Below are 18387 nucleotides of genomic sequence, written 5' to 3' on the forward strand. Positions count from 1 at the left end.
ACTGTGTAAAATTCTGAAAGAAATGCGAATACCAGACCACCTGACCTGCCTGTTAAGAAACCTGTATGCAGATCAGGAAGAAACAGTTAGAACTGGACATGGAACAACAGATTGGTTCCAAATCAGGAAAAGGAGTACGTCAAGGGTGTATATTGTCAGCCTACTTATTTAACTTCAATGCAGAGTATATCATGAGATACACTGGGCTGGATGAAGCACAAGCTGGAATCAAGATTGCCAGGAGAAATATCAATAATGTCAGATATGCAGATGACACCACACTTATGGCAGAAAGTGAAGAAGAACTAAAGAGCCTCTTGATGAAAGTGAAAGAGGAGAGTGAAAAAGTTGGCTTAAAGCTCAACATTCAGAAAATGAAGATCATGGTATCTGGTCCCATCACTTCATGGCAAATACATGGGAAAACAGTGAAAACAGTGGCAGACTGTTTTTTTGGGCTCCAAAATGACTGCAGATTATAACTGCAGCCATGAAATTAAAAGATGCTTACTCCTTGAGAGAAAAGTTATGACCAACCTAGACAGCATATTAAAAAGCAGAGACGTTACTTTGCCAACAAAAGTCTGTCTGGTCAAGGCTATGGTTTTTCCAGTAGTCATGTATGGATGTGAGAGTTGGAACATAAAGAAAACTGAGGGCTGAAGAATTGATGCTTTTGAACTGTGGTGTTGGAGAAGACTCTTGAGAGTCCCTTGGACTGCAAGGAGATCCAACCACTCTATCCTAAAAGAAATCAGTCCTGAATATTCATTGGAAAGACTGATGTTGAAACTGAAACTCCAATACTTTGGCTACCTGAGGTGAAGAATTGACTCATTTGAAAAGACCCTGATACTGGGAAGGATTGAGGGCTGGAGGTGAAGGGGACGACAGAGGATGAGGTGGTTGCATGGTACCACTGATTCAATGGACTTGAGTTTAAGTAGACTCTGGGAGTTGGTGATGGACAGGGAGGCCTGGCTGTACATGTGCTGCAGTCCATGGGGTCAGACATGACCGAATGACTGAACTAATGTATGGCAAAACCAGGATTCAACTAATTTTATGTAATACCAGAATCTATGCTTTTAGCCTCATTTACTATTGTTTCCCTCATAGCTTCTTAGAGCTGTTAGAGAGTTCCTTAGAATTTTTTTAATGCAGCAATGATGAGTTTGGTGTGGTGTAAGCACCCAACTCGAAGCAGGGGGGCTTAATCGAGTAATGCTTGGGAGTACTGAGGGAACTTGATAAAAATGTGGCTATTTGATTTGACTTCAGTCAAATCACAGTGGGTTCTCTGAGAAAGAGGAGGAATAAAATGGCTTAATTTCTCTCATTACCTGAACTATGTTCAAATTAATCTTTCAGCTAAAAAAGAAACTCATTTCTTAATTTTTTTTGGAAAGTATAACAAGAAATATTTGCCCTAAAAATGGACAATTTTCATTTGGACATAGAGTAGATGAGAGTCAACTATGTGTCTGATGCTATGCTGAACACCAATGAAAATCCCTCTGCTGCAGTAATATTACTATGCATTAAATCTGCACTGTTCAACAGACATATGTTGTGAGCCATATATATAATTCAAAAATTCCTAGTAATCATGTAAAAAATTAAAAGAAGCAAGTGAAGTAATTTTGATAATAAATTTAAGCTAGTATGTTATTGCTTGACATGTAATTAACATGGGCAATTTTAGTGAATATTTTACATTCAGAGCATGTCACAATCAGAATAACAAGTTTTCACTAGAGCCATTTTGAGATAAACTTGTAGTTCATAAAATCAGTAGTTGAAAAGGTAGATTCATTTGCCAATATTATTTCAAGCATACTTGAAAGTTTTCTAAACATTGGATTATTAATTAAAAATTTAATTTAGATTAATTTAAGTTAAACATATTGAATTTCTCAGTTGAACCAGTGACATTTGAAGTATTTAATAATCACTCGTGCTCAGTGGTTATTATATTGGACAATACACATCTTAGAAATTCTAAATAACATATGTCCTTTCAGTGAATCCCACGTACAGGGCTTATTCCATTTTATTGATTGACAATTTATGTACAAAAGCCAGTTTTTGTATTCAGGATCCCCATCATTCCACCTGGTGTAAGTTAGTTAGATAATTTTGTCCAATGTATTATTTTGTGTCTGATTAGATAGCAAAAGAGAGCTCAGAACAAAAGTGGCCGTACTTATAAACTGTTAAGTTTATTTATTTATTCATTGGCCATGCAGCCTGTGGGATCTTAGTTCCCCGAACAGAGAGACTGAACCCAGGCCACAGCAGTGAAACCACTGAGTCTGAACCATTGGACTGCCAGGGATTTCCCTATTAAGTTTGTTTTAACCTTACTTGAATCCTCCACATTTCCCCTCTCTTAATAGCCCTTATTCTTTCTACTTTTCACATTTAGAATAGAAGAATATGGGTAGGGTTATGAATCAAAATAATTTTAGATAATTTTTCTGTCACTCTCAAAATCCTTTAAATGCTATTGACAATCTCCAGTTATTAATAGCATAAATATTATCCATTATTTTGGGGTTTTTCGGGATGATGTTACTTATGGACATGTTTGTCTTTTGATTAGTGCTTTCAATGGCTAAAGCTCCCTGGATGGTATTCAAGATGGGAGGGATTTAAGATTGTTGAATGCTGAACATATAATACTGTGAGGTATATAGGAAATCAGACACTGGAAGGATAGTAACTAAATGGGTAGTATTAGGGTGCTCTATGGAACACCTGTATTGTTGTACAATAAAGAGGACAACAATGCAATGCTTATAGTTTGGATAAACAATTTGGGACTGGGGTATGACTGATGAGGTTTTCATTAGCGTCATTCATTAGCTCCACTCAATCTCTGACTTGACTTAGTGTCTGATATTAGTTTACCCTTAGTTGGGAGCATTTGGTATATTTGGATTGGTCATAAGACATTTCGGGATTCCTTGGTGGATAAGACAGTAAAGAGTCTGCCTGCAGTGTGGGAGACTGGGGTTCGATCCCTGGGTCAGGAAGATCCCCTGGAGAAGGAGATGGAAACCCACTTCAGTATTCTTGCCTGGAAAATCCCACCGATGGAGGATCCTGGCAAGCTACAGTCCATGGGGTTGCAAAATTTCGGACACGACTGAGCAACTTCACTTTCTTTGTTTTCTAAGACATTTCAGCTACCCAGTTAGGTGAAGGCATCTTGACATTATATATATTAATTGGAGGACGCTAGAAGAATTACAGAATCAGTTCTTTTTCAGAGGCTGATTAAGACCAAGGACAAGTAAGAAAAAAATAAGACCAAGGACCAAAGGACCTGATAACTTAGGCCTATGGTCTGAAACTTTGTCTATGAATTTGGGTGGTACTCTAGGGGAAAAAAATGGATGTACCTTGCTGTTTTCTATTCTTTGTCTTCTCAAGAATAGCAAATCCCAAACTAGGTAATTGGGGAAATTTTTTCAGATAAAAGTGATAGTATAGAATTACTGTTCCCACCACTTCCTCCCTCCCTGCTCCCTGACTATTGATGTCACTACTGTGACCACTGTGAAACTTCTTAAATTACTCCCTGAAAGATCTGTCTATTTATCTTGAAAGCCCAGCCTAAATTTTCTGGCTTTGCTGGATGAAGGTCTTTAACCTCTACCATAAGTCTTCTCTTTTCCTAAGCATTCCCTGGATAGATCCAGTGTTTCCTGAGAGATCTGGAAGATCAGACTGTTTAGGGTCCAAGTGTGTGTCATGTGCTTCTCCTGTGAGAACTTTCATCTTCTTCAGTTGCTTCATAGCCTGTCTTTGTTGATTTTAATATTATATCTTCATTTTATATTAATGCATTCCTTGTAATGAAAAGTCATAATGTAACCCTGGTTTTTATTTTAATGGAAATGAGCAGAAAAGGTCTGAAATCATGGTGATAGGAGTAGTTTCACTGCCTTTGGACACTGTGTCTCTCCATATCTAGAAAATGCAATGCTATCCGATTTTTGAGGATATAAAACTTTAATTTTCATTACATTTTGGTAGAGGTGTTGGTTCATTGACACTCTATTCTTAGTGCAAGCTTTGCAATTGTCCCTAAAATTAAGAAAGCCTGTTGAAGCAATGATACCCAATGTGTTGTTCTGCCCGTAGTCCGAGTCCCCGGTCAGGAAAGAAGACTCCTCGAAACAATGCAACTCGCAATAGGGGAATTTATTACTGACTCAAGCCAGGGCCTCCCGCCCTCACCAGGTGTGTGAGGACGAAAGGCCCCGAGCCCCAGTTCTCTCGGGTATTTATTAGGTCAAAACAAGCAGCAGGTAGTTGGCGCAAGCGGATTGGTTACACAGTGGGTAGTTGGCGTCAGCAGATTGGTTACACAGTTGCAAGGTGATTTTTGTTGGCCCTACGTGGGGCTTTCAGCTTTCCCCTGATAGGTTCCCTTTCTTCTGGCTAGGCATATGTTGATTGGCTGGCTCCAGGAGGCCTGATAATTATGTTACCCCGGGAACCAGGCCTAATCCTACTCTAGACTGCCTGCCATGGTGTTAGCCATGACAGCCTCACATTTCCCCCCTGTCTTTATACTTTTGTAGAGGAATCTTTCTCATCACCCTGTGAAATTGACTGATATTGTTGTCTCAATACCATAATTTGGATGGTATTTAGGCGCTCCCTAATAAATGAGACCAGACGGTTTAAAATGCATGGACCAAAGGTCAGTAACAATATTAATACTATGAGCGGACCCAGGAGGGTGGAAATCAAAATGGTCAACCAGGGGGAGCGCTGAAACCAAGATTTAAACCAGCCTTGTTGGGCTTTTCGTTCTCTTTCGCTGGGCTAGTCCCTCTATTACTTTTTGGAGAGATTTTTTTTTTTTTTACTACCCCTGAATGGTCGATATAGAAACAGCAGTTTTCTCCCAGTGCTATACATAATCTTTTTTGTTGCAGAAGCAACAAATCTAAACCTCTCCTATTCTGTAACACTACTTCAGCCAAGGAGCTCAAGGAGTCTTGGAGGTGCGAAATGGACTGTTCCCGTGGTCTTGCAACCCCAAGCGGCGCAATAAAAAGAGTTAATTCCCTCACACTTTTCAATTTGGTTCCGATCCCTTTCTCTCCCCGGGTAGACATAGACAGGCACCTGTTCGTAGTACTGTGGGCCTTTTTGCTCACAGTTACGGATGAACAGACCGAAAGAGCCGTGGGCAAAGAACTTGGTCAGTTGGTGGGGACCAAACCCATTACTGTCAGCTGCCAGCACGCACAAATCAAAGGTCAGTACCGGCCACCATGTCCCTTTGGGGGCCACGTTGGAGCTCGAATTAAGCACTTCTCCAGTCTCAGGATTGTAGATCACCCAAGTCAGGTTAGCTGGCTAATGGGGGTTGTGGCTGGTTGCTCCTGGGCCGATGAAAACTGTTATCAGCAGGAGAGTTAAGAGGGCTCTCGTCGTACGAGTTTCAGTTTTAAGGGATTTGATGGGTGAGGTCTTGCCTCTCATTCTGCTTGCACCTTCTCTTGTTCTTCCGGGGTGGCTTGTCGCACGTGATTACTGTGAACCTAGGGCCCAATCCCGTCGACCTTAACAGCAGTAGGAGTGGTAAGGAGAACAACATAAGGGCCTTTCCATCTAGGTTCTAATGCTTTAGATTGGTGTCGTTTTACCCAAACCCAATCACCCGGGCCAATATTATGTCAGGAGATGGTCCCCTTGTTTGGACCCTCGTGTATCTCTCGAATTAATTTCCAAGCATGGCTATGCACCTTACTTAATGCCATCAGTGTTTGCTGGAATTGTCCCAAGGTAGGGGGTGGTAGGCATTTTCCCTCGAATATAGGACACACAGGAGGGGGTCTTCCATACAGAATCTCAAAGGGGTAAGATTCAGCTTATAAGGGGTGTTATGCGCTTGAAAGAGCGCAAAGGGAAGGAGGGTCACCCAGTCCCCGCCAGTCTCTATTGCCAACTTTGTCAAAGTTTTTTTTAGGGTCCGATTCATTTTTTCAACCTGTCCTGAGCTCTGGGGATTATATTCACAATGTAACTTCCATTTTGTCCCCAGAGCTTGGGCCAGCCCTTGTACAATCTGGCTCACAAAGGCAGGTCCGTTATCTGAGCCCATAGTCACTGGCAGCCCATACCTAGGCACTATCTCCTCTAAGATCCTTTTAGCAACCATTGTTGCTGTCTCTCCCTTAGTGGGGAAGGCTTCTACCCATCCTGAGAAGGTATCTACCAGAACCAACAGATAGCGATACCCGTACTTGCCTGGCCTTACCTCAGTGAAATCTATCTCGCAGTGTTGCCCTGGCTCTTCCTCTCGGTACCTCGTTCCAGTGTGCTGCCTTTTCCCTGTCCTCATCAGCTGGCACGCTTTACAAACCTGGATTATCTCTCGTACAGTTGCATTTTGTCGAGAGAACCTCAGGCAGGCTGTCTGGAGAAGTGTCAAGGTCTTTTTCTCTCCCAAGTGTGTAGTTGTATGCAGGTGTTCACATAGGTGACGACCCAGGATGGCAGGCAATATCAGGTTGTTGTTTTGATCTCGGTACCATCTATCTTTGTCATCCTTCTGGAGAGTGGTATCCTCGTTGATCCAAACGAGGTCAGGGAGGGAATAGTCGGGGACTGGCGGCAGAGTCCCCATACCAGGAGGTGGAAGTTCCATGGCTAATATGGGGGCGGCGTAGTCCTGGCTGGCCGCTTTAAAACCCCCTCGATGGCGTGGGGGGTGTAAACCCAGAGTTGCTGTCCATACGTCAACTTGTCAGCGTCGTGGACGAGGAGGGCAGTGGCTGCAATGATGCGGAGGCAAGGGGGCTACGCAGAGGCCACCGGGTCCAATCGCTTTGAAAGGTATGCTACCGGCCGCTTTCATGGTCCCCATTGTTGCATCAAGACCCCCTTTCCTATTCCTTGCTTTTCATCTACAAACAGCTGGAATGGCTTATTTGGGTTAGGCAGGGCAAGGGCTGGGGCTTTTAGTAGGGCTCGTCTGAGTGTCTGGAAAGCCTGTTTCATTGGCTCAGTCCAAGTCCAGTTTGGGGTCTCTTTACTTCCCTCATACAAGGGCCAGGCCTTCTCAGCAAACCCCATGATCCACAGTCTACAATATCCAACAGTCCCCAAAAACTCTCTCACCTGGCGGGGGGTCTTGGGCAATATTGTATCTGCAATATTGTTTCCTTCATGGCCTGAGTTAGCCACCTTTGTCCCTGCCTGATCTTATACTCCAAATAGGTGACCTCTTGCTGGGATATTTGCGCCTTCTTTGCACTAGCACGATGTCCTAAGGTGCACAGAGTCTGTAAGAGGTCACCGGTGGCACAGCTGCATGCCTCTTCTGTGGTTCCAGCCAACATAAGGTCATCTACATATTGCAGCAGGATGACCTCTGGGTGGCAAGTCTGATATTCATAGAGGTCCTCACTCAAAGCCTCATTAAACAAGGTAGGGGGGGTTTTGAACCCTTGTGGGAGGCGGGTCCAAGTTAGTTGTACTACCGGTTGGACTTCCCCCTCAGTCCACTCAAGGGCAAATATTTCCTGGCTCTGGGCCGCCAGGGGTAGGCTGAAAAAAGCATCTTTTAAGTCCAACACAGTGTACCAAGTGTACTCAGGCAGCAGACTGCTCAGGAGGGTATACGGGTTGGGGACAGTAGGGTGTATGTCGCTCACCCGCTTGTTGACTTCTCGTAGGTCCTGGACAGGTCTGTAATCCGTACTCCCTGGCTTCTTCACCGGTAGTAAGGGGGTGTTCCAAGGGGATTGGCACCGCTTGAGAACTCCGGCATCCATAAACCGTCGAATATGGGTAGTGATCCCCCGCCGAGCTTCCTGGCTCATAGGATATTGCTTCACCCTCACAGGAGTCGCCTCGGCTTTTAGTTCGACGACGACCGGATGTCTCTGTTTAGCCAGTCCCATTCCTGCTGTTTCTGCCCATTTCAACGGGTATTTGTGGACCCACGGTTGTATATCTGGTGCTATAACCTGTAAAGGCTTAGGCACAAAAAGTCTGTATTCATCTCTTAAAGCTAGAGACAAGACATGTATCGGCTGTACAAGTCCCTCTGTGACTGACATTCCCCCAGGGTCAAAATGGATCTGAGCATTAACTTTAGTCAACAAGTCCCGTCCAAGCAGAGGGGCTGGGCATTCTGGTATCACCAAAAACGAATGGGACACCTGATGGGTCCCCAGATTTACTTTCCATTCTGTGGTCTAACAATATCTGTTTGTCCCGGTGGCTCCCTGGACCAAGCTGGTTTTCTTAGACATTGGTCCCAGTTTTTGATTTAAAACAGAGTGTTGGGCGCCAGTGTCCACCATGAAGCCAACGGGTTTCCCCTCTACATGTATGGTTACCCAGGACTCGGGGAGGGGTGTCGAGTCTTGACTCCCCTAGTCACTGTCTTTCCCGCATATAGAACTCGAGTTCCAGGCGAGATTCTCTCTCTCTGGGTTGTTCCTCTCTTCGGGTCCCTCTTAGGGCACTCATTTTTCCAGTGCCCCCGTTCTTTGCAGTAAGCGCACTGATCTTTTTTAGGGCCTGCCTTTTTGGTCTCTCTTTTTTTTCCTGTCTGGGGGCCTTGAGGCTCCCTCAATTCTGTTCTGGCCTTTATCCCTGCAAAAAGAATCTTGGCTAGCTCTCTCTGGTTTTTTCAGTTTTCTTCGCCCTGTGTTCCCTATCTTTTTTCCTGATCTTCTCAGCTAGTTCCCTTTCCTCCCGACGAAGTGGTCTCTCCCTTTCTTTTGGGGTCTCCCTATTATTAAACACCTTTTCAGCTGCTTTCAGTAAATCTTGTATTGTCTGTTCTCCTAACCCTTCTATCTTTTGTAATTTCTTCTTAATATCTGGGGCTGCCTGATTTACAAACATTAGTAGGACTGCAGCTTGTGATTCCTCAGCCTGGGGGTCCATGGGTGTATATTGCCTAACGGCTTCCATTAGCCTCTCTAGGAAGGCTGACGGGCTCTCAGTGGGCTCTTGCCTTACTAAATTTACCTTTGCCAAATTTGTTGGCTTTTTAGCTGCGGCCCGCAGGCCAGCCATTAGAGTCTGGCGGTACACTCGGAGACGCTCCCTACCTTCCACTTGTTCAAAATCCCAGTTAGGCCGCAACAGAGGAAGCCCCTCGTCCACGAGATGAGGCTGGGCGGTTGGTCTCCTGTCGACCCCCGGGACCCGTTTCTGTGCCTCTGCCAGGATTCGCTCCCATTCTTCCGTGTTGAAGAGCACCTGCAACAGCTGCTGGCAATCATCCCAGGTGGGGTTATGAGTGAACAAAATGGGAAAAGGGCCAGTATTGATAGGTTTGCTCTCTGTCTGGGTTAGCTGGTCTTACCCGGATGGGGAGTGCCTGTACAGTAGATGAAGGTAACTCTGGGTCCCCATGATCTCGCTCACCCCACCCCCTCTATTCTCTCTTCGGGGTCAGGACTCCCCCACCCTTTTTGATTCATCGGGGGGGGGGGTCTCTTCCCCCCGGGGGAACCTGCAACGGAGGAGGGGCATATGGCGGGGGCCTAATTTCCGTCTCTAAGTCAATCAGGTTCTGGTCCGAGGATTCCTGCAAGACCGGTTTTGGGCCCTTATTCTTCTTGGCTTCCTCTGGGGGAGTGGGAGTTTCTGTAACCAGGGCCTGTACATTAGGAGAATCAGGGAGTTTGTGAACAAAAGGTTTTAATCATTTGGGCAGATCTTCTACTAGATCTTGCCAGACCATAACTATGGGACTTGGCTCGGGTGGCCCCAGGGATCAGGAGCCATAACTTTTTCTTTCACTGCCCAAATAATAGAAGGTTGAAAAGTTTTTTTTGGAGGCCATCCAACTTGGAAGGTGGGCCACTCTGCAGAGCAAAAGGTTATTAATTTACTCTTTGTAACCAGTAGCAACAGATCATACATTCTAGCCCTGACATCCAAGAAATGATCAGTCATGAGAGAGAGTGAGGTAGATTTTCTTTGTCCCATAGCGAGAGTCAGAAGAAAGTCACTGAGAATTACCACCAATAAATCCTATCGGGAGTGGTGGCGGCCAGGAGGTTGGGCTTGTGGTATGCTTCGTAGAACTGCTTACGTGCCTGCGTCATTGCACGGAAGTTTTCTTGCTCGGGGCGGGCACCCTAAGGGTTTCTAGCCCATTCCGTGACCCCCTTATCCTTTTACAAAAGTCTTCTAGTGGCAGGCGCCCTATTGGCTCTTAAGTGCCTGTCCCGGGCCCACATAGACAGGTTTTTATTTGGCCAGATTCTCGGTTTAGAATATGAGAAAAAAGAAAAGAGTTTCACCCTCTTGGGCTCCCGTTACTGGGGCGGACCTGTTGGGAGGCCTTCAGAATCCGCCAGGGAGTAGCCCTGGCCGGGACTCGTCAGTTGCCCCGACAACTGTCAGCCTGTTCACTGAAACTCCCAGAAACAGAAATGAGGCTCCAAGACTTTATAGGAAGAAGTAGACAACGACACACCAGAGAACAACGAGACAGGAGACAATGCCGGCAGTTATACAGACACAGAAAAACACATAGACAGACACACATCGGCCGACGACACAGATCCTCTGGAACAAGGGTCACCTTACCGTATGGCGTCCACTGTTCCCCAGATTCGGACTTAGGAGAGGAGGTTTCCTTCCCACAGAGCTGGCTGCCTCCCAGTGCGCTCGCTGGCCTCGGCCTCACGCCAGCTGGAACGGCTAGTCCGTTCCCTTATGGAAAGCTTTCCCTAACGCCAGACACCTTCCCGCTTCACAGCGGGGCCTCGGCTTTACTCTGGACTTTTTCTGAGCCAGAAACCTTCCCCGCTTCACAGCAGGGCCTCGGCTTTACTCTGGTCTTTTTCTAAACCTGCCTGAGCACCGGTGCTATTACCTGTCTTTTTCCCCTTTGTTCCAAAGAGTGTTCTTCCCCGGTCAAGGGATCCCGGACGAGCCCCCAAATGTTCTGCCCGTAGTCCGAGTCCCCGGTCGGGAAAGAAGACTTCTCGAAACAATGCAACTTGCAATAGGGGAATTTATTACTGACTCGAGCCAGGGCCTCCCGCCCTCACCAGGTGTGTGAGGACGAAAGGCCCCGAGGCCCAGTTCTCTCGGGTATTTATTAGGTCAAAACAAGCAGCAGGTAGTTGGCACAAGCGCATTGGTTACACAGTGGGTAGTTGGCATCAGCAGATTGGTTACACAGTTGTAAGGTAATTTTTGTTGGCCCTACGTGGGAAAGCTTTCCCTTTCTTCTGGCTAGGCATATGTTGATTGGCTGACTCCAGGAGGCCTGATAATTATGTTACCCCGGGAACCAGGCCTACTCCTACTCTAGGCTGCCTGCCATGGTGTTAGCCGTGACAGCCTCACAGTGTCAAGTCACAAGAGGAATTCTTAATAATATTAACAGAATGCCAGTAAATTTCTATAATTATAATATGGATAATGTAATTAAATTTAATATGATAAATTTCTATAATTATATCATAAAATTTTAATTCTGGTTTCATGCACCCTCTTCATGCATCCTTGAATGAATACCAGTAGAATATTATTATGTAACACATCCATGTACAAGTTATTAGAATACTAATATTTCTTAATGGTTTAAAAATTGAATTTATTTAATTAAAAAAATTCTGAGTAGCAGACTATGTCATTGAACAAATGATGGAAATGACACATATAGTTAAGAAATTAAATATAATGTTTCAGTAAGTTTGAAATATAAATGCTATATCAACCAAGATACCAAGAATATGAAATTAAGAAAAAGACAGAAGATTAAGTGAATGGATATTTATGAAGTGTAAGTTTTTCTTAAAGCCAAATCATCAGAACCTATTGGAAAAGATTTTGAACATTACATAAAGCCTATTAAGGGTGTTCTAACATATAGATGCAAAATAAAAAGTGAAAATATATGGCTGAAGTAAAAAGGAGGGAGTGCCAGTTTGTTTCATTTTTAGGAGGATTATTTTGAACACTGAATTTTCATGCAGGAATTTTATCCAGTTTAAGCGCACTGTGGTAGTAAATTGTTCATGAGATTTCATCTGGATCTCTAGGAAAAAAAGTAGTTAACTTTTATGAGCATGCAGAGTGAAGGGGCACAGATATTATTGTGGTTTAATTTTACCACATGACCATAGCAAAAACTGGTGTTAGAGAAAGAGGCTAATGGACTTGGACAAACCCATTGTATCATTCCCAGCATCTGACAAGCCAATTACCGTGGGTGATTTTATCTCACTTGCTGGCGGTGATGCTGAAATGTGCAGAAAAATAATCAGAATTCATAGAATTGCAGAATAAAATGGTAGTGGTCTTTTTGTCTTTAGGGCATGTACCAAATTAATTTGAATTAATTAACACCATTGTTAGCTCACACATAAGGAAGGCTGCTTTTCAGTGGGCCTTTAAAAAATTTAGGTGTTGCTGTCTTATAATGGAGTGGGAAATTCATCCATTTGTGGCACTGAATATGAGATTGACCACTGCTTCATGTACCATATTCTTAGGTATATGGGATGGAAGAACTGAATCAAGAGCAGATTTCTAAGATACAGAGAAAACACTTTATGAGCATCCTAGAGTATAAAGACTTGGACTAAGGGATCCGAAACAACAGAGTGGTAAGTCACCATGAGAATCTGATTCTTTGAAAGATCTACCAAAAGGCTACACACTAGAAAGACCTTCAAATGAATGATCAATGAGAATGATTCTCCAACTGCTAAAGCATTGAGCTCACTGGCAACCTTTCATATCAAATCCAGATAAAAGGAATTTTAATGATCATCTGTGAGCTTTACTCTGACTCAGTTGGTAAAGAATCTGCAATGCAGGAGACGTGGGTTCAATTCCTGGGTTGGGAGATCCCCTGGAGAAGGAAATGGCAACCCACTCCAGTATTCTTGCCTGGAGAATCCCATGGACAGAAGAGCCTGGCAGGCTACAGTCCATGGGTATGCAAGAGTTGGACACGACTTAGCGACTAAACCACCATGACCATGGCAGTCTGTAAAATTTAAAAAAAAAAAAATCAAGGTGATAGCAAGTTTGAAGGGAAGGGATTTAGGAGAGTGAAGATTATAAAGATTCTTAATATTCAACGATATTAAGAGAGAAGTAAAGCGCATTTATCAATCAATAAAGAGTGTAGATTGAGTCACCCTTATCAATAAGAATTTCTGAGAAATGTCTTGATTTTTCTCTGACATCAGTTCAGTTCAGTCACTCAAGAAGTTCTAAGAAAATTTCCTCAAATTTCAAGGTGACAAATATCATTCAACATCAGATATGAGAAAGTTGATCATATAATTTTTAAAATTTGTGGTAAAAAGCACATAACATGAGATTTCAGTTCAGTTCAGTCACTTAGTCATGTCCAATTCTTTGAGACCACATGGACTACAGTACCCCAGGCTTCCCTGTCCATCACCAACTCCTGGAGCTTGTTCAAACTTATGTCCACTGAGTCGGTGATGCCATCCTACCATCTCATCCTCTTTCATTCCTTTCTCCTACTGCCTTAAATCTTGCCCAGCACCAGGGTCTTTTCAAATGAGTCAGTTCTTTGCATCAGGTGGCCAAAGTATTGGAGTTTCAGCTTCAGCATCAGTCCTTCCATTGAGCACTCAGGATTGATCTCCTTTAGGATGGACTGGTTGGCTCTCCTTGCAGTCCAAGGGATTCTCAAGAGTCTTCTCCAACACCACAGTTCAAAAGCATCAATTCTTCAGAGCTCAACTTTCTTTATAGTCCAACTGTCACATCCATACATGACTACTGGAAAAACCATAGCCTTGACTAGACGGACCTTTGTTGGCAAAGTAATGTCTCTACTTTTTAATATGCTGTCTGAGTTGGTAATGGCTTTTCTCCCAAGGAGCAAGCATATTTTAATTTCATGGCTGCAGTCACCATCTGCAGTGATTTTAGAAACCAAGAAAATAAACTCTTTCACTGTTTCCATTGTTTCCTCATCTATTTGCCACGAAATGATGGGACTGGATGCCATCATCTTCGTTTTTTGAATGCTGAGTTTTAAGTCAACTTTTTCACTTTCATCAAGAGACTCTTTAGTTCTTCTTCGGTTTTTGCCATAAGGGTGGTGTCATCTGCATATCTGAGCTTATTGCTATTTCTCCCAGCAATCTTGATTCCAGCTTGTGCTTCATCCAGCCTAGTATTTCGCATGATGTACTCTGCATAGAAGTTAAATAAGCAGGGTGACAATATACAGCCTTGACATACTCCTTTCCCAATTTCAAACTAGTCCGTTGTTCCATGTCTGGGTCTGTTGTTTCTTTTTTTCATTTATTTTTATTAGTTGGAGGCTAATTACTTTACAATATTATAGTGGTTTTTGCCATACATTGACATGAATCAGCCATGGATTTACATGTGTTCCCCATCCTGATCCCCCCTCCCTCCTCCCATCCCTCTGGGTCTTCCCAGTGCACCAACCCTGAGCACTTGTCTCATGCATCCAACCTGGGCTGGTGATCTATTTCACACTTGATAATACACATGTTTCAATGCTATTCTCTCAGATCATCCCACCTTCGCCTTCTCCCACAGAGTCCAAAAGTCTGTTCTGTACATCTGTGTCTCTTTTTCTGTCCTGCATATAGGGTTATCATTACCATCTTTTAAAATTCCATATATATGCATTAGTATACTGTATTGGTATTTATCTTTCTGGCTTACTTCACTCTGTTGTTTCTTAACCTGCATACAGATTTCTCAGGAGGCAGATAAGGTCGTCCGGTATTCCCATCTCTTTAAGAATTTTCTGGTTTGTTGTGATCCCCACAGTGAAAGGCTTTCACATAGTCAGTGAAGGGAAGTAGATGTTTTTCTACAGCATTATTAGTTAGCTATAAACATGTTATGTACCAGATCTCTAAAAATTTCTCATCTTGTATGATCAAAACTTTATACCCTTTGAACAGCAACTCCTAATTTCCCCCAACCCCTAGCCTCTGGCAAATGCCCTCCTATTGGGTGAGTCAAAAGGATCCTTTGGTTTTTTATGTAAGTTGTCTCTAGTAGCCCTTAGTTGTCTTTAACTTCATTCAGTACAGTTTTGTTAGATTGTATTGTGACAGCTGTCATATCAGTATGCAAAACATCAAAATTGGTGAGTTTTTGTGTAGTCATTTTAGTACTGAAGCTGGAAGAAAAAAAAGTAACATTTCAAGCATATTATACTTTATTATTTCAAGAAAGGTAGAAATGAAACTGAAATGGAAACAAGAAAATTTGTTCTGTTTATGGATAAGGTGCTGAGACTGATGGAACCACTTCAAGTCGTTTGTGAAATTTTGTTTTTGCCAGATGCTGCTCCATGGTCTGGTAGCCTGTTGAAGTTGATATTGATCAAATCAAGATATTAATTGAGAACAGTCAATGTAATATCATGTGGGAGATAGCTGACATACACAAAATATCCAAGTCAAGTGTTGAAAATCAATCATTTGCACCAGCTTGGTTATGCTAATGATTTTGATGTTTGGGTTCCTCATAATTTAAGTGAAAAAACTTTCTTGACCATACTTCCACATGCGATTCTCTACTGAAACTTAAAAGAAAGCATTTAATTTTTACAATAAATTTTGACAAGTGGTGAAAAGTGGATACTGTAATATAATGTGGAACAGAAGAGATCATGGAGCAAGTGAAATGAACCACCACCAACCACACCAAAGGCCAGTCTTCATCCAAAGAAAGTGATATTGTTTATATGGTGGGGTTGGGAGGGAGTCCTCTATTATGGGCTCCTTTTGGAAAGCCAAACGATTAATTCCAACTATTACTGTTCCCAATTAGACCAACTGAAAGCAGCACTCAACTAAAAGTGTCCAGAATTAGTCAACAGAAGATGCATAATCTTCATCAGGATAACAAAAGACCATATGTTTCTCTGATGACCAGGCAAAAACTGTTACAGCTTGTCTAGGAAGTTCTGATTCATCTGCTCTGTTTACCAGATATTGTACCTTCAGATTTCCATTTATTTCTGTCTTTACAAAATTCTCTTAATGAAAAAACTTCAATTCCTGGGAAGACTACAAAAGGCACCTGGAGCAGTTCTTTGCTCAAAAAGATAAAACATTTTGGGAAGATAGAATTACCAAGTTATCTGAAAAGTGGCAGAAGGTAGTGGAACAAAACAGTGAATACATTGTTCAGTAAAATTCTTGGTGAAAATAAAGCATATGTCTTTTATTTTTACCTAAAAATCCTAAGGAACTTTTTGGCCTACCCAATACTTGAAGCTTCAAAAAGTAATTTGACTATTTTATATATTTCATATAAGAATTATGCAGTTTTCTACTTCTTTGACTGACATTTTATTTAGCATAACGTTCTCAAGGTTGATCTATATTGTAGCATATGACAGGATTTCCTAACTTTTATGGCTGAAGTCTATATTGCCATTGTATACATACGTATTTCCTCATATATATATACCACATTTTCTTTATCTATTTACATATTGACTGCCCTCTAGGTGATTTTGAATAAGTGCTATAATGTGAATAATGCTTCAGTGAAAGAGGTTAGACACATATGTACTTTAAGGTCTTCATTTCAACTCTTTAGGATAAATACCCAGAAGCTGAATTATTAAATCATATGACAGTTATATTTTTATTTAATTTTTCAAGGAAACTCCATTTATTTTCCATAGGCACTGCACCATATTGCATATCCACCAACAGAACATGAAGATTTCAATTTCTCCTCATCCTCACCAACACTTGTTATTATGTCTCTCTGTTTTAATGATAGGCGTCCTAGCAGTTGTGAGGTTATATCTCACTGTGGTTTTAATGTGCGTTTTTCAGATTGTCACTGATTTTAAGCATCTTTTCGTATACCTTCTGGTCATTTCTATGTTTTCTTTGGAGAAATGTTTATTCAAGTCTTTTGCCCAATTTTATTTGGGTTGTTTTTTTTGCAATTGAATTGTAGGATTTCCTTATATATTTTGTATATTAACTCTATGTCAGTATATGACTTGCAAATATTTTCTTCCATTCTGAAGATTGCATTTTCACTCTGCTGATTGTTTCTTTTGCTATGCAGAAGCTTTTGAGTTTGATGCAGTTGCTGTTGTCTATTTATGCTTTTGTTGACTGTAGTTTTGGTGCCATATTCAGGAAATCATTATCAAGACCAATGTCATGAAGATTTTCCTCTGTTTTCATCTAGGAGTTTTGTAGTTTCAGGTATTACATTTAAGGTTTAAATACATTTTTGAACTGCTTATTATATATGATATAAGAGAAGAGTTCAATTACCTTGCTTTGCATGTGGATATCTAGCTTTCCCAAAAGCATTTATTGAAGAGAATATTCTGAAACTTTGCTGAATTAATTTGTTAGTTCTAACAATTTTTTTTTCGTGTGGTGTTTTAGAGTTTCTGCATAAAATTATGACATCTTCAAACAGGAATAACTTTACTTCTTTCTTTCTGATTTGGATGGCCTTATTTCCTCTTCTTGCCTAATTGCTTTGTCTAGTATGTTTGATACTGTATGAAGATAAATGGCCAGAGTGTTCATCCTTGCCTTATTCCTGATATTAGAGGAAAAGGTTTTAGTTTTTCACTACTGAGTATGGTATTAGCTGTGGACATTTAATATATAACCTTGGTTTTGTTGAAGTCATTTTCTTTTTATTCCTAGTTTGTTAAGCATTTTGTTTCGACAACATTTTTTTGTATGTTGAATTTTTTCAAAAGCTTTTCTACATCTATTGAGATTATGATGTGATTTTTATTTTTTGTTCTGATAATATGGTGTATTAATTTGATTGATTTGTGTATGCTGGGATGCTGTGCTTGCCTTCCTGGGATAAATCCCACCTGATCAGGGTTTATGAGCCTTTTAATGTGCTATTGAGATCAGTTTACTAGTATTTTGTTAATGATTTTTGCATCTATATTCATCAAGGATGTTGTGTGCTGCTCTTATACTATTTTTGGCTTTCATACAGGGAAAAGTGAAAGTGAAAGTGAAGTCACTCAGTCATGTCTGACTCTTTGCCACCGTTGGCCTCATAAAATGGATTTGGAAGTTTTCTTCCTTTTCGTTTTTAGTTTGAAGACTGGCATTAATTCTTTGAATGGTTGGTAGAATGTATCAATGAAGCCATCTGGTCTTGGGCTTTGCTTTGTTTGGAATTTTATGATTACTAATTAAATCTCCATACTAGTTATAAGTCTATTCAGACATTATTTTCTTTCTTTCTTTTTTTTTAAAAATATTATTTTATTAGTTGGAGGCCAATCACTTTACAACATTTCAGTGGGTTTTGTCATACATTGACATGAATCAGCCATATAGTTACACGTATTCCCCATCCCGATCCCCCCTCCCACCT

The 18387-nt window shown here is 41.7% G+C and overlaps 1 long non-coding RNA gene across 1 annotated transcript in view; it reads left to right on the forward strand.

Annotated features, from left to right (window-relative positions):
* LOC136146749 (uncharacterized) overlaps window positions 1-18387 on the forward strand; it is a 226001-nt gene that overhangs the window by 58650 nt on the left and 148964 nt on the right. The window contains exon 3 of the long non-coding RNA XR_010659040.1: window positions 12510-12623. This is a non-coding gene — a long non-coding RNA (uncharacterized lncRNA). The remainder of the gene's footprint in view (window positions 1-12509; window positions 12624-18387) is intronic.

Source organism: Muntiacus reevesi, chromosome 14 (genome assembly GCF_963930625.1).
Source record: "Muntiacus reevesi chromosome 14, mMunRee1.1, whole genome shotgun sequence".
NCBI lineage: Eukaryota > Metazoa > Chordata > Mammalia > Artiodactyla > Cervidae > Muntiacus > Muntiacus reevesi.